We start from the raw sequence: 12,569 nt of genomic DNA on the forward strand, positions 1-12,569 counted from the left end.
ACATCTTTTTCAATGTACGCAACCAAGCAATTATTAAACTATTGATCTCTCATTCAATTACTAACACCTTACTTAAATAAGTAACAAACTAGCAATATAAACAAAATGCAATCATCATTTTTTATGATATGTTCCAAACAATTTTTATGTCTTTTAAAAATAATTAGGATTAAATCAACACAATGCTCCACTAATTTCTTATTCAAGTCAATACGAATTTGCATAGAAGATGAATCTTGCAATATAATGGATTTCCTTATAAGAAATTTGTTCATAGTGCTAGTAAAAGAATAACAAGTAAAATATAAGTTCATTTAATATTTTCAACTTAGGCATTTAACCGTTACATTAATCATGTTCAATAAAGTATTCAGGTATTAGTTTAGTGCATCTGCATGTACAAAATGTATTTCATAAAATCAAAAAATTCAACTAAAGACTAAAGCAAGCACTAACAAACTAACAATTTAAAAATGTACGTTTTTTAGAGAATATATATATATATATAGCAATTTAAAAAAAATATCTTTTGAAAACACAATTAAACATTTGATTTGGGCTTATTTGTATTTGTTTGGGCAACTTTATAGAAAATTTATGTCCACAACTGTAGGGATAAAGGGTCCAGAAATGGGTATTGGGCCGTGGGCTGTGTCCGAGGACAGGTAAACACTAGTGGGGGCATACAAGTTAATATTCCGTGGAAGAAGTCTGGTGGTGAGGGGTTGGGATTATAGTCCGAGAAGAAATACCTCATCGGCTAAGCAGAGCAGAGGACAAAGGTCTGACCTTTCATCAAGAACAACACACCAGACAATCATACTGGTAAGGATAAGCATTAAAAGGGAATAAGACAAAGGAAAGCTGAGAAATATCTAGGATAAAGTTGCTACCATCGCATTGAATGCTTTGCAACTAACTCTCTAGTCGCATTAATGTAGATGTGATGCCTGAACAGTAATATTCAACCTTACAATCACCCACAAAGACTTCAAGAAGGTGTTGATGGGACAAGGATCAAAACCAACAATTTGATCTACATGTGGAGGGCTGAGATGAGGGAAAGAAGGGAAATAAATAAAAAATAAAACCTCATTACAAAGGGATCATCTGATAATCTAGAGAAAAAGATTGTACATTCAAGAACTATAATTGTGTTTAAGTCTAAGAAAAATATATGAAAACTACCATCCTCGGACGTTGCCGAGGAGGATTTTCTTTGCACAAAACTATTTATTCAAGCTTCCTTGCACCATTTAGCCTACTGTGATTATTGTGCAACTCATTGAATTTATTTGTAAAAGTATGTGAAAATGTTTTTAACATATAGCATTTCTCACATTTTTTTTTTTTTTTGGTTCAATCTTCAATGGACTAAAATTTAGGAGAGATCAAATCTTATTTTTAGTGGGCTAAAATTTTTATTTAGGGTGTTCAAGTTTTTTTTAGAGTGGTCAACAACCCATTTTATTTAAAATTTAATTTTTCTTAAAAATTAAAAAAAAAAAAAAAAGTTTCAAGTTAGGGTGTTCGTGTGACCAATGACCACCCTAATTAAGAAGTAAAGTCACCCCTTCCTACAACCTACAATCATCAAGGAAAGAAGCAACAAGACTGTCATCAAAGAGAGAAGCAACAAGACCATTATGACTTTAGAGCTAGAAATAACATATAAAACTTATTTAGCATTTAAGTCAATTTCAACTAAATCAAGATTAAGGTTCTTACAAAGTAAAAGGCCATCTGTAATACCCCGCATACTTTTATTTGAGGTTATTATTAAGTTTTCTTTTAAATATAATTGTTGGGCCATAGGTTTTCTTTTATTTGTAACTGCAGCCCGCTACCCCACTAAGCCCACATCTTTAATACAAACTACAGGGTAGAAGAAGAGACAGTCAGGGTTTTCATAGAAAGGGTTTTATTAAAGAGGCTAAGAGGTTTTTCTTTGGAGTTTATAACACATACAAGTGAAAGTGCAATCAGATTATTCAAGGTATGATTTCTCACCGTTAGAAACAAGAATTAAGGAGTTAGAATTTTTATTATAAAAGAAACTTTAGTGATGTGTAGATTGTTGAATTGGTGATTTCTTAAATTATGGTTTTACGTGGTTTCAATTATTCAGAAATCTTGATTGTCACTGTTCGGACCCTTGAGCAAAAGTCGAAACTGTTAAACCCATGTATAAGGCTAGCGTCACTTTTGTAGGGCCATATGAATTTTTGGGCTGTCATAACTCTAATTCTAATTTGCTGGAAATTTTGCACCTAACCCCACCCTTATGTCACTTGTTATCTCTCATTTTTGTCAGGATCCTATTCTTCTTATTGTAGCTTTAATGGTCTATAGCTTAGGTGTTGACTAATTCCAAACAAAGTGATACCTTAAGGTCCAACGTCTACTATTCTTTAAAAGGTTAATGACAGGTTTGTTTCTTTTGTCCAAATTGTAATTTCATCCCAAAATATTGTGGTATTAAATCCATTAGGGTCAATGAAATTAAGTCCTTGAGCAAAGTCATGATAGATGTGGCCCACAGTTTTTCTTTGGGGTTATATAATTAAATCGTATGGTATCAACTACTGCCTATGGGTTTTGATAAATTCAAGGAAACACATTTTTGGGTAGAGATGCTTGGCATTAGTGCTATCATTTAGTTCAGCAAAGTATTTTACTCATGAATCAGTTTGTATAGGTTAGTAAGATTTATATTTTATAGAGAATATTAAGTAATTTCCATGATTGATTTTAGGTCCCATCTAAGAGTATTTTGAGACTATTTGGAGGGTGTTTCAGCTGAACTTTCAGAGTGATTCAAGTGCTGTAAGTAATTATACAAAATATGCACAAGTTTTGTCATTTAGGTTCTTAGATGTCAAGATTTTTCAAAAGTCATATTTTTAAGTTAAAGTTTCCTAAAGTTTATTGAAAGCATTTTTATATCATTAAAAGAGAAATTTCGAATTTTAATTAATGTTTTGAATATCCGAATCTCATTTAAAAGATGATTTCTAAACTAAACTCTTTTTAGAAAATAATTGAGTTTCAATGTAAGTTTCCAAAATGGTGTTTGTTCTTTAAATTTGTTAAAACCAAGTGATTTTAGTCATATTCCTATTCTCCAAATGGTATTTAAAATGTTTCTTTTAGCAAATTAAATTTTTAGATTTACTCAAGAATTGTAATATATTTATATAAACTCTTCAGTTCTTATTCATTCCCTAAGAGAGTCAAGCTTCCTTTGATTTATGTTCTATTCGATTTTGTGATCTTTGATATGCCTTTGTATTTGAAAAGAAATTGTTAATATCAAGTAAATTATTATATTTTGTATAAACTTTGCTTTGTGATATGTGACTCAAAATAAGTGTTTTTAGAATTGATCAGATATATCAGATATATGTGTAAATCCGCTCACAGGATTGTATGTGAGAATATGTGTTGATCCCTCACCAGCAGGGGTTAGATGTTGGTATCCGCTCACAAGATTGTATGTGAGAATATGTGATGTGTATATGTGAAACTGTGCTCTGATCAATTTTATGTATATGATTTCAAATGATTTTGAGATGTGATTACATATGTATTAAGTGATTCATTATATGCTTTGTGGAATAATAATTTTTGATATCATTGAATGATTTTGTGAAAAAGTAAAATACTCGTCCTTTGCTTGACTCTATTCCGTTGTGTATTCTGTATAATTACTTACTGGATGTGTGGCTCACCCCATCAATTAAAATTTTCAGATTAAAGTTGGTTGGGGAACAGAACCTTTGGATTGCTTAATAAGGTGCAAGGTAAAGCGTGGGAGTTTTAGGCGAAGTCAATAATACTTGAAGTCTTAAAAGATTATTAGTTATTTCTTTTTATTCCGCTTTAGATTGCACTGTATTTTGGAGATTATTCTAAATTTGAGGAGTTTGGATTTTTGTAAGAGATTTATCAATAGCATTGTTTATTTGGAGTTTTGAATTATGTTTAAATTAATCATGTTTATTGAGTGATATTAGTTCAACAAGTTAGTCATGCTTCAGAATTCATGTTCCATGGATTTGGGTTGTGACACCATCTCTGAGGCCCCATAATTAGGGCTTTCCACAGATGGATCAGATTTGGGTTCAACCCATAGCTGACTCGACCTGATCCAATGGAGCAAAAATAAACTTGCTTCCAACCACCACAAACCATGAGTTGAATCGATTTCGGATAAAACAGATGAAGTAGCAGTGGTGGGTGTGTTGCTGGATATCAATGAGTTCTTGGCTAATTTCGACGGATTTCAATGAGATCTTGCCAAATCTCGACAAATCTAAGGTTGAGAGAAAGGGAGGATGGGGGTTAAAGGGATGGTAGTTTCCGATGAGCTTAGATTGTGTTGATTCGATTTCCATTGAGTTTCAAAAAATCAAAACTGCCACTCGAATTGCACCCCTTAGTTTCTGATGCTGAAAATCCATCAATGACCGTTGTTGAGGTACAATTTTTCTCACATGCCACATGTCCCAATTTCATTTGCCCACTCACCAAAAATACTCATACAAGCCATATAAATTATTTTGGGCCCCCAAAAATATTTCTCATATTATTACCAAAATTGGGCCACACAAATATTTCTTATATAATTACCAAAATTGGGCCACAAAATTATATTATCTCTATAAAAGCCCAAACTCATTTAGCTTGTTGGTAAAACCCAAAAAGCCCAACATACCCATTACAAAACCCGTTGCTACAGGGCACCTATTACAAAGTCCATTGCTACATGGCACCTATTTCAAAGCTCATTGATACATGGCAAACATTACAAAGCTCGTTGCTACACGGTACTTATAACAAAGTCCGTTACTACACGGCACATATTACAAAGCCCATTGTTACACGGTACCCATTACGAAGCCCGTTGCTACAGGGTACCCATTATGCTACACGACACCCCATTACGAAGTTTGTTGTTACACGGCACCCATTACAAGGCCTATTGCTACACGGCACCCATAACTAGACCTTAGAAGCTTTTGGAGTCACTACTAAACAACTCATTAACTTACTAAAAATATGCATTATTTGGTTCATGAACCAAGCACATGAACCCTAATGGGGAAACTTGGGGAAATGTGATTTGGAGGGCACCAAGGAGATCTCTAGTAAAGTTACCAACAAATGGCTCCAAGATTGACACCTGACTTGGGGTGACATAGTCTACTCTAGAAACTCTAATACTAGTAGCAGATAACCAAGACCACTAGCCCAAATATTTTATTTGTTGCAATAGACTAGTTCCCTCCCGCCCTTTTTATTTTCACCAAATTTTCAATTCCCACTATTACAAAAATTCCTCTTTCTCTTTCGTATTCTCTAAATCCAACATTTTTCACAAAATCAAAATCTGAGTTTGCCAAGGAAAGAAGAAGAAACCAAAGCAAGAAAACAAAGAAAGGTAAAGCAATGGAGGCATTAAGATTATGGAGCCTAACAACGTCACAGCCATTGAGGCAGCTCTTTCACCTCGCAACCTCTACCACCACCACCAACTTCTCTACTAGGCTTGTTCTTAGGTGTTCCTCTGCCACTACTAGCACGACCGAAGGCCACAACCATCAATCTTCATCTTCATCTTGTTCTTTGTCTTCTTCCTCTTCCACTTCAGATAGAGATGTCATTCACACCATTCACTTAAAGAAGGTAATCAAATCAAATTCTCTCTCTCTTTGTTTCACAAAATCCTTTTCTTCTTCATCTTCTTATCCATCTTCTTCCTCTTCCATTGCTTGATTTTGATTTTAGGTTACCTGATTGTCTATTCAATGGCACACACACTCACTCACTAATTGCAATTTATTTTGTAATTTAAGGTTTCAAATCATCAATAGTTTAATAGATTTAGGGTTTATTAGGTTAGTTGATTGTTAATTCAGTGGCACAACTCACTCATTAGCATTTTTTTTTTTTTTTTTGGTAATTTAGGGTTTCAATTCATCATCAATGTTTTGATTGATTTATTAGTTGATTGTTAATTCAGTGGCACACACCCACTCATAGCAATTTATTTTGTAATTTAGGGTTTCAATTCATCATCATTATTTTGATTGATTTAGGGTTTATTTACGTTTGTTGATTGTAAATTCATAACAATTTATTTTGTAATTTAGCTTAATTGATTGTCAATTCAATAGCACACTCATAGCTATTTATTTTTATTTTGTGCTTTAGGGTTTCAATTCCAATTGTTTATTGAATGATATAGGATTGGTTTCAATTCTAATTGACTTTTCTTTTTTTTCTTTTTTTTTTTGAGCAAGTCTTAGGTTTTCTATTTGATTTTCCTATCACGGTGATTGTTCATGGTATTATCTCAATCCACCTCTGCCTCTTTCTCTTTCAACTTTTCCAATTTATTCAATACATCAAGTCATGCTTTATGTCACCCCTGAGCAATGTATATAAGTGCTTGTGCATTCTCTTTTACTGCACATCCTACCCACCATTCACATTGGTAGCTCAGGTGCTGATTTTTGCCAATATGCTCATGCAAGCATTACTTAATAAGATACTTTATATTGCATACCTTTTTATTTTTTGCAAATTGAAAACTAAGCCAAAAGGTAATTTGATTTGACAAGGGAACCTACTGATTATCCAAAGTTTGCCAATCACTGATCATCCAAAGTTTGCCAATAACATTTAAGGCTCTCTCTCTCTCATATTACTTATCTTACTGAAAAAATCTAATACTCGCCTATGACTCCCTTAGCTGACACAAATTTGCTACTGAAACAGTTGATCTCCCAGCACAAGAAAGAGAAAGGGTAACCTTTGTTAAGAGCACCACTAAAAGAAGGAGGTTCATCCTTACTTAACCCCTCCATCCTCTTTCCCCTTCTTGCTGTGTTGGCCATTGGAGATGCTGCCTCTTAAATTTCTTGTTTTCACATACTAAAAGTTTGTGTGATGATTATAGCATGAGTTTCTTACAAATTTTTATTGTTGTTAGGGTGGCAATCAATCAAGTGGCTTTTGATTAAGGCATGGTTAACACTTTTTTGGAGGCTGAACAAGTGATTTGTATTTAAAGCATGAATAGTCATTTTTTTGGAGGTTGAACTAGTTGTATATTGATGCTTTGAGATAATGAATTTATGTGGTTGTATATAAATTCAACAAGTTGTATATATATATAGTATGGATGAAGTATTATACATTTTGCATCTTTTGTAGATTTTTTTGATTTTGTGAAAATGTGATTATATTGTTAACAGGTTAAATATGATATGTTTAGTGGGAAAAAAAACCAGATTAAAAAAAAAAATTTTTAAAAAATTACTACAACAAAAATTTGTGTGATGATTATAGCATGAGTTTCTTACAAATTTTTATTGTTGTTAGGGTGGCAATCAATCAAGTGGCTTTTGATTAAGGCATGGTTAACACTTTTTTGGAGGCTGAACAAGTGATTTGTATTTAAAGCATGAATAGTCATTTTTTTGGAGGTTGAACTAGTTGTATATTGATGGTTTGAGATAATGAATTTATGTGGTTGTATATAAATTCAACAAGTTGTATATATATATATATATATATATATATAGTATGGATGAAGTATTATACATTTTGCATCTTTTGTAGATTTTTTTGATTTTGTGAAAATGTGATTATATTGTTAACAGGTTAAATATGATATGTTTAGTGGGAAAAAAAACCAGATTAAAAAAAAAAATTTAAAAAAATTACTACAACAAAAATTACTGATATCACAACAAAATGTTTTGTTGTAATAAGTTTCCAAAGTTAGTTTAGCTCAACAAAAATTACTATTGTTATAACTTATCGCAATAAGTTTCCAAAGGTAGTTTATTGCATCAAAAATAACTATTGCAGTAACTTAACGCAACAAAAAATGTTGTTGCAAAAAATTATAGCAACAATATTTTTTGTTGCAATAAAGTATTTTAATAATAATTAAAATATTTTATTGCAACAAATTTATTGTAACAAAACGCTATTACAACGAAATTTTTGTTGTGATAACTTATTGCCACAAAGGTTATTGCAACAGTTAGCAACGAAATTTTTTTCGTTGTAATAGGGATTTATTGCAACAATTTCAAGTTTATTGGAACAAAAAATTTCATTGGAATAGACATTTTTTCTTGTAGTGAAGTTAGTTGTTTAAAAGCACATATTTTCATCCATAAATATATCACTTAACAACAACAAGAAAACCTTATTTACATTTGTAAAGTTATGATTTCCAACTAGCCTTTGTTGGCTTTAATTTTGTGCCAAATTTGATTGTAATTTCTTCAATAATTTCCCTATATTTACATGGATTTATTTGTAAGGGATAAGTGTGAGAGATTGGTGAAGAATTAAGCTTCAAAGAAGAAATATTACAATTTGCAACTAGCTCGCAAGAAGCTCGCAAGAAGAGTAACCCCCGAAAGGCCACGTGTGAAGCACATGACTAAAAGCAAAAAAGTCATGCTAGGCTGTAAAATTCGTGAGTGCTCCGCGAGAAATGCCATCTCGCGAGGTACCCACGAAACATTCTATTTGCCAAAAAGATAAAGTATTTTACCAAATCCTTTACCCACACTATATATACCCTCATTACCCACGAAATGTACGGAGTGTTTTTCAGAGAGAAAACCCTAGCAAAAACACTTGAGAGTTAGAGATTATTATACCCACAATCATCTACACATTTTCTCTTGATTTTTCTCTACTCCTATCTCTCCATCTCTACATCCTTAAGAGGTTCTTAGCCCAAACACTTATCTCACCCAATCTGAGTATTGAGTCAAGTTTTGGTGCCTTTAGGAAGCATTAGAATGAGCCATTAAGTGGCGAATGCAATCAGGTTGAATTGCAGGATCCGAAAAGCTAGTGAAAACAAGAATCTAAGAAGTCCGTTGGTAGTAGGAGTTTGGAGGGCTCAAGTACATGGGGTAGACTAGGCTTGGAGAGTCTTTTGTTATTCGTGTACTCCAACTTTATTCACTAGTGGATTGATTTCAACTTAGAGGGTCGTGGAAAGGTTTTTTGCCAAGTTTTTCGGTTTCCTCTTCGATAACACGTCTTGGTGTTATCTTGTGTTTGCGTCTCTTTTCCCTACTCTTTAAACTTTCATTTTATTGCTCATTGTGGTTGAATATGGCTTAGAGTAGTGTTACTGGTTTATTGCGCATATTTACTCTTGTTCCGCACTTTGTTTAGTTAGAGTAAAAGTAATATAGCCGTAATTTTAAAATTGGGGTCTGAACAAGCTTTAGTGTTTTCACACTAATTTAAGCTTTCAACATCCAAGTCAATAATTAACATTCTTAATTATAGGATGGTTTTTAGTTGGTGGGGAGGGCCGGAGGGGCAAGGACGCAACTCATGGGCCGATAACCTTCTTTAATTTGGAGGCTCCAGACAACAAGTTTTTCTCATCTTGCAGCATTTGGATTCTGGTCCCCCTCCATTTGCTGCAGCAGCAGCCATCAGCATGAGACACAAAAGGAAAATCTTCAGGAAAGTCTTGCCAATAGACATAGTTTTTGTTTGTATGAAATGAGTTGCATGCTAGACTTTGTTAATATTTATAGCCAAAAGCATACGGTACAATGACATCTTTGCCCGAATTTTGTGAATAGAATAGGGAGTATTTATTTGCATAAGTATTTAACCCAAAGCTATTCAGCAAAAAAGAAAAGCCCAAAGCGCATTTGTAGGACCTACCCACTTTTCTTGCTGAAAATGGAAAATTCTTTACATACAGCTGGTATTTGCATAATATTTAACCAAAAAATGTTTTTGTATCACCTAATCACTTGTCTTACAACAAAAAATGGAAAATTCTTATCATTCTTAACTCATCTTCGTGTCAAAGTTTAACATTTGGTAACTTTGGCAGTTACATGTTTTTTACACTGTAAATTTTAAAAAAATTTTACCATTGAAATAAATACCACAATCAAATATTTATTGCTTTCTTTTCTTTATCTCTCTTATTCCTTACAATTTTTTTAAAAATTTATTTATAATTCAATAGTTACAATGATATAATACTTTTAGCCTCTCTTATTCATTACATAAGTTGAGTTTACATTTGGCGTAATTATACAAGAGTTACATCCATTTTAGACTTTTGAGTTCTATGACATCTAAATCTAATGGTTAAAAAAACACTACTATACATGTCATCAATTAACTTTTATTATTGATCATGTCAACTAACCTAATTAATTAGAACTTATATTCATTTTCTTTAAAAAATATATATTTATCTTATATTAATTTTTTTATCTCTCTCTCTCTCTCTCTCTCTCTCTCATGTTTTTTTTTTTTCCTTCTGTCCATGTGGAAGCCAGATTTATCTTCTTCTTTTTTTCTTTTAAATATTGGCCTGATCCTAGCAAATTTTTCTTCAGTCCCTCTTTCATGCATTTCCGGCATCTCATATGACTTAATGCAGCAAATTATGGTGTATAATTTGATAATTTCCAATAGCAGTACAATGCCTAGCTAACATCATCAAGAACTATTGACTGGTCCTTCAAAAACAATATACTTCAATTCCATGCTTTGGTTTTAACTTCCATTATCTTAGAAGTCAAACAATACTTGCTATTTGAAATTGTCTTTTCATTTTTTTCTTATGCACCACGTCCTGGACATTCTCAATTCTGGAATCAGTACCTATGTCTTCAAATATAATAATCTCTGGGTTTATAAAAAATAAAATGTAGACCGTTAGTCAATTCAGTTTCGAAATTTTATTCTTGGATTTGTTTTTAATTTTTAAGATGTAATTGGTTAATTTAGTTAAAACTTTGTAGAGAACAATGTGAATGTTCTTACTAGTGTGACATGTTATATGGAATGATAATGAAAATATTTTTATTTGTGACATTGCATATTAGAAGATCGAGGTCTAGTATTGTCATGTGAAAATGCGCGCTATTATTGTACATCTATCGTAACAAATCAGGCTTGCTGCTATGAATCAATGTTGCGAGTCTTGTAAACTCAAAAATCATTATTATTAAAAATAAAAATAAAAAAAAAAAAAAAAAAAAAAAAAAAAAAACCTAGCACTAGTCATTTTATTACGTACATGGACCACTGAATAGAAATCCCTCTTGCATTATTGCTGGTTGAAAGAAGCTTATTTTGTTAAAAGAAGCTAGAAAAGTTAAATTATGAAAATGGTGCTTCAGGAAAAAAGACATAGGAGGAGTGATTTACTAATTACAGGTGGTTTCATATTACAGAATAGCCATTGGTTTCAATAAGGGGGTCCAAGGGTAAATTCTGATATGATTTTTCTAACACTATTTGTAGGGTCACGTTTTTCAGGTCAAGCTCAAGATGCATGGGACCTTAGACCAGTGAGCCCGATACAATGAATTTGTAGAGAATGGGCCAAAGAGTTGGGCTTTAGTGTATGGACGATGACCATCATGGTGTTCCTCATGGGCCGAGTTTACCAGAGAAAATTGGTCCTCGGCACGATCCGAGGAGCTTTTTCTGGTGCCTCTGGTGGGGGGGGGGGGTGCTCCCCCCTTTCTATTTCTCTTTACTCCATTTTTATAGTCGTTTTCTCCCTCCTGAATGGAGTCCCTAGGGTAGGTACTTGTCCCATCAGCCCCTCCCTCCAGTTGTTAGGAGTGGTTGTAAGGACAGAGAAGTATGACCGTGTCAGGCACAAGGCACTGAATGCCATAATGGCAGCCTTTCCCTTAGACGCTTCTGTTTTCTCCGTTGTCTTTTTCTGCCCTATGGAGCAATATGGAGTGTCGCTACCGGTGGTATGTTGCCTCTTTTACCCTCGGCTATATCCATGCCGAGGAGGATTTTCCATGGCCGAGGAGGGGTTTTCCTTGGGCTGGGCCCCTGGCCTAGTGTAGACATCAACATGGGCCTATTAGTCTTTTACCCCCCACAATAGCCCCTCAAAATCCTGCTGTCCGGCTCCTCGGACGGAGAGGAGGGTTTTGGTGACATCGGGCCTCTGTCACGGTTTGCCAAGTCTTGCCTTCCATTAATGCCAGAGTCTCTTCGTTTGCCCGAGGTGCGTCCTTGGCTGTGAGACATTCTTTTAGTCTATCCAAGCCACATCCCTGTCGTTTCGATACACGAGGCACGCTTTAATTAGGGCCCTTTCACGAGGTGACATAAATCCAACGGTTGAAGACTACTTTGGAATTCGAGCGAGATTGATCTCGTTTGTAATTCCTTCTTGGAGATTTGGGGCGAATTGATTGCCTCCAGATTTGTCCCCCTATATAAGACGCGCAGTGGGAGATAATCCCCCTTTATTTGTAGACCTTTAAGTTTTTCATGTTTCTAACTCCCCAAATGTTCCCAAAGTCCCTACTATGAGAATGACTGAGATTTAGGGAGTGAAATGGTCATGGTTAGGGTGAGGGTGAAGGAACAAAACCCTTTTCAGAAGCCTTGGGTATCTCCAAGATTCAAAATGGTCCGGTCAGGACAAGGGAAACAAAGGCTCAAGACATTTTTTCTCCTCGACAAGGCAAGAAAGGAGCATCTTCTTCCTTCAACCAAAATCTGAAGCG

General features: G+C 34.0%; 1 long non-coding RNA gene across 1 annotated transcript; it reads left to right on the forward strand.

Moving 5' to 3' along the window:
• Nucleotides 1-5,150: 5,150 nt before the first annotated feature.
• LOC126695464 (uncharacterized) lies at nucleotides 5,151-7,204 on the forward strand. The gene is made up of 2 exons (XR_007646032.1): nucleotides 5,151-5,688; nucleotides 6,784-7,204. It is a non-coding gene; the product is annotated as an uncharacterized LOC126695464 (long non-coding RNA).
• Nucleotides 7,205-12,569: the final 5,365 nt, after the last annotated feature.

The sequence above is a fragment of the Quercus robur genome, chromosome 8 (assembly GCF_932294415.1).
Source record: "Quercus robur chromosome 8, dhQueRobu3.1, whole genome shotgun sequence".
In the NCBI taxonomy this organism is placed as follows: domain Eukaryota; kingdom Viridiplantae; phylum Streptophyta; class Magnoliopsida; order Fagales; family Fagaceae; genus Quercus; species Quercus robur.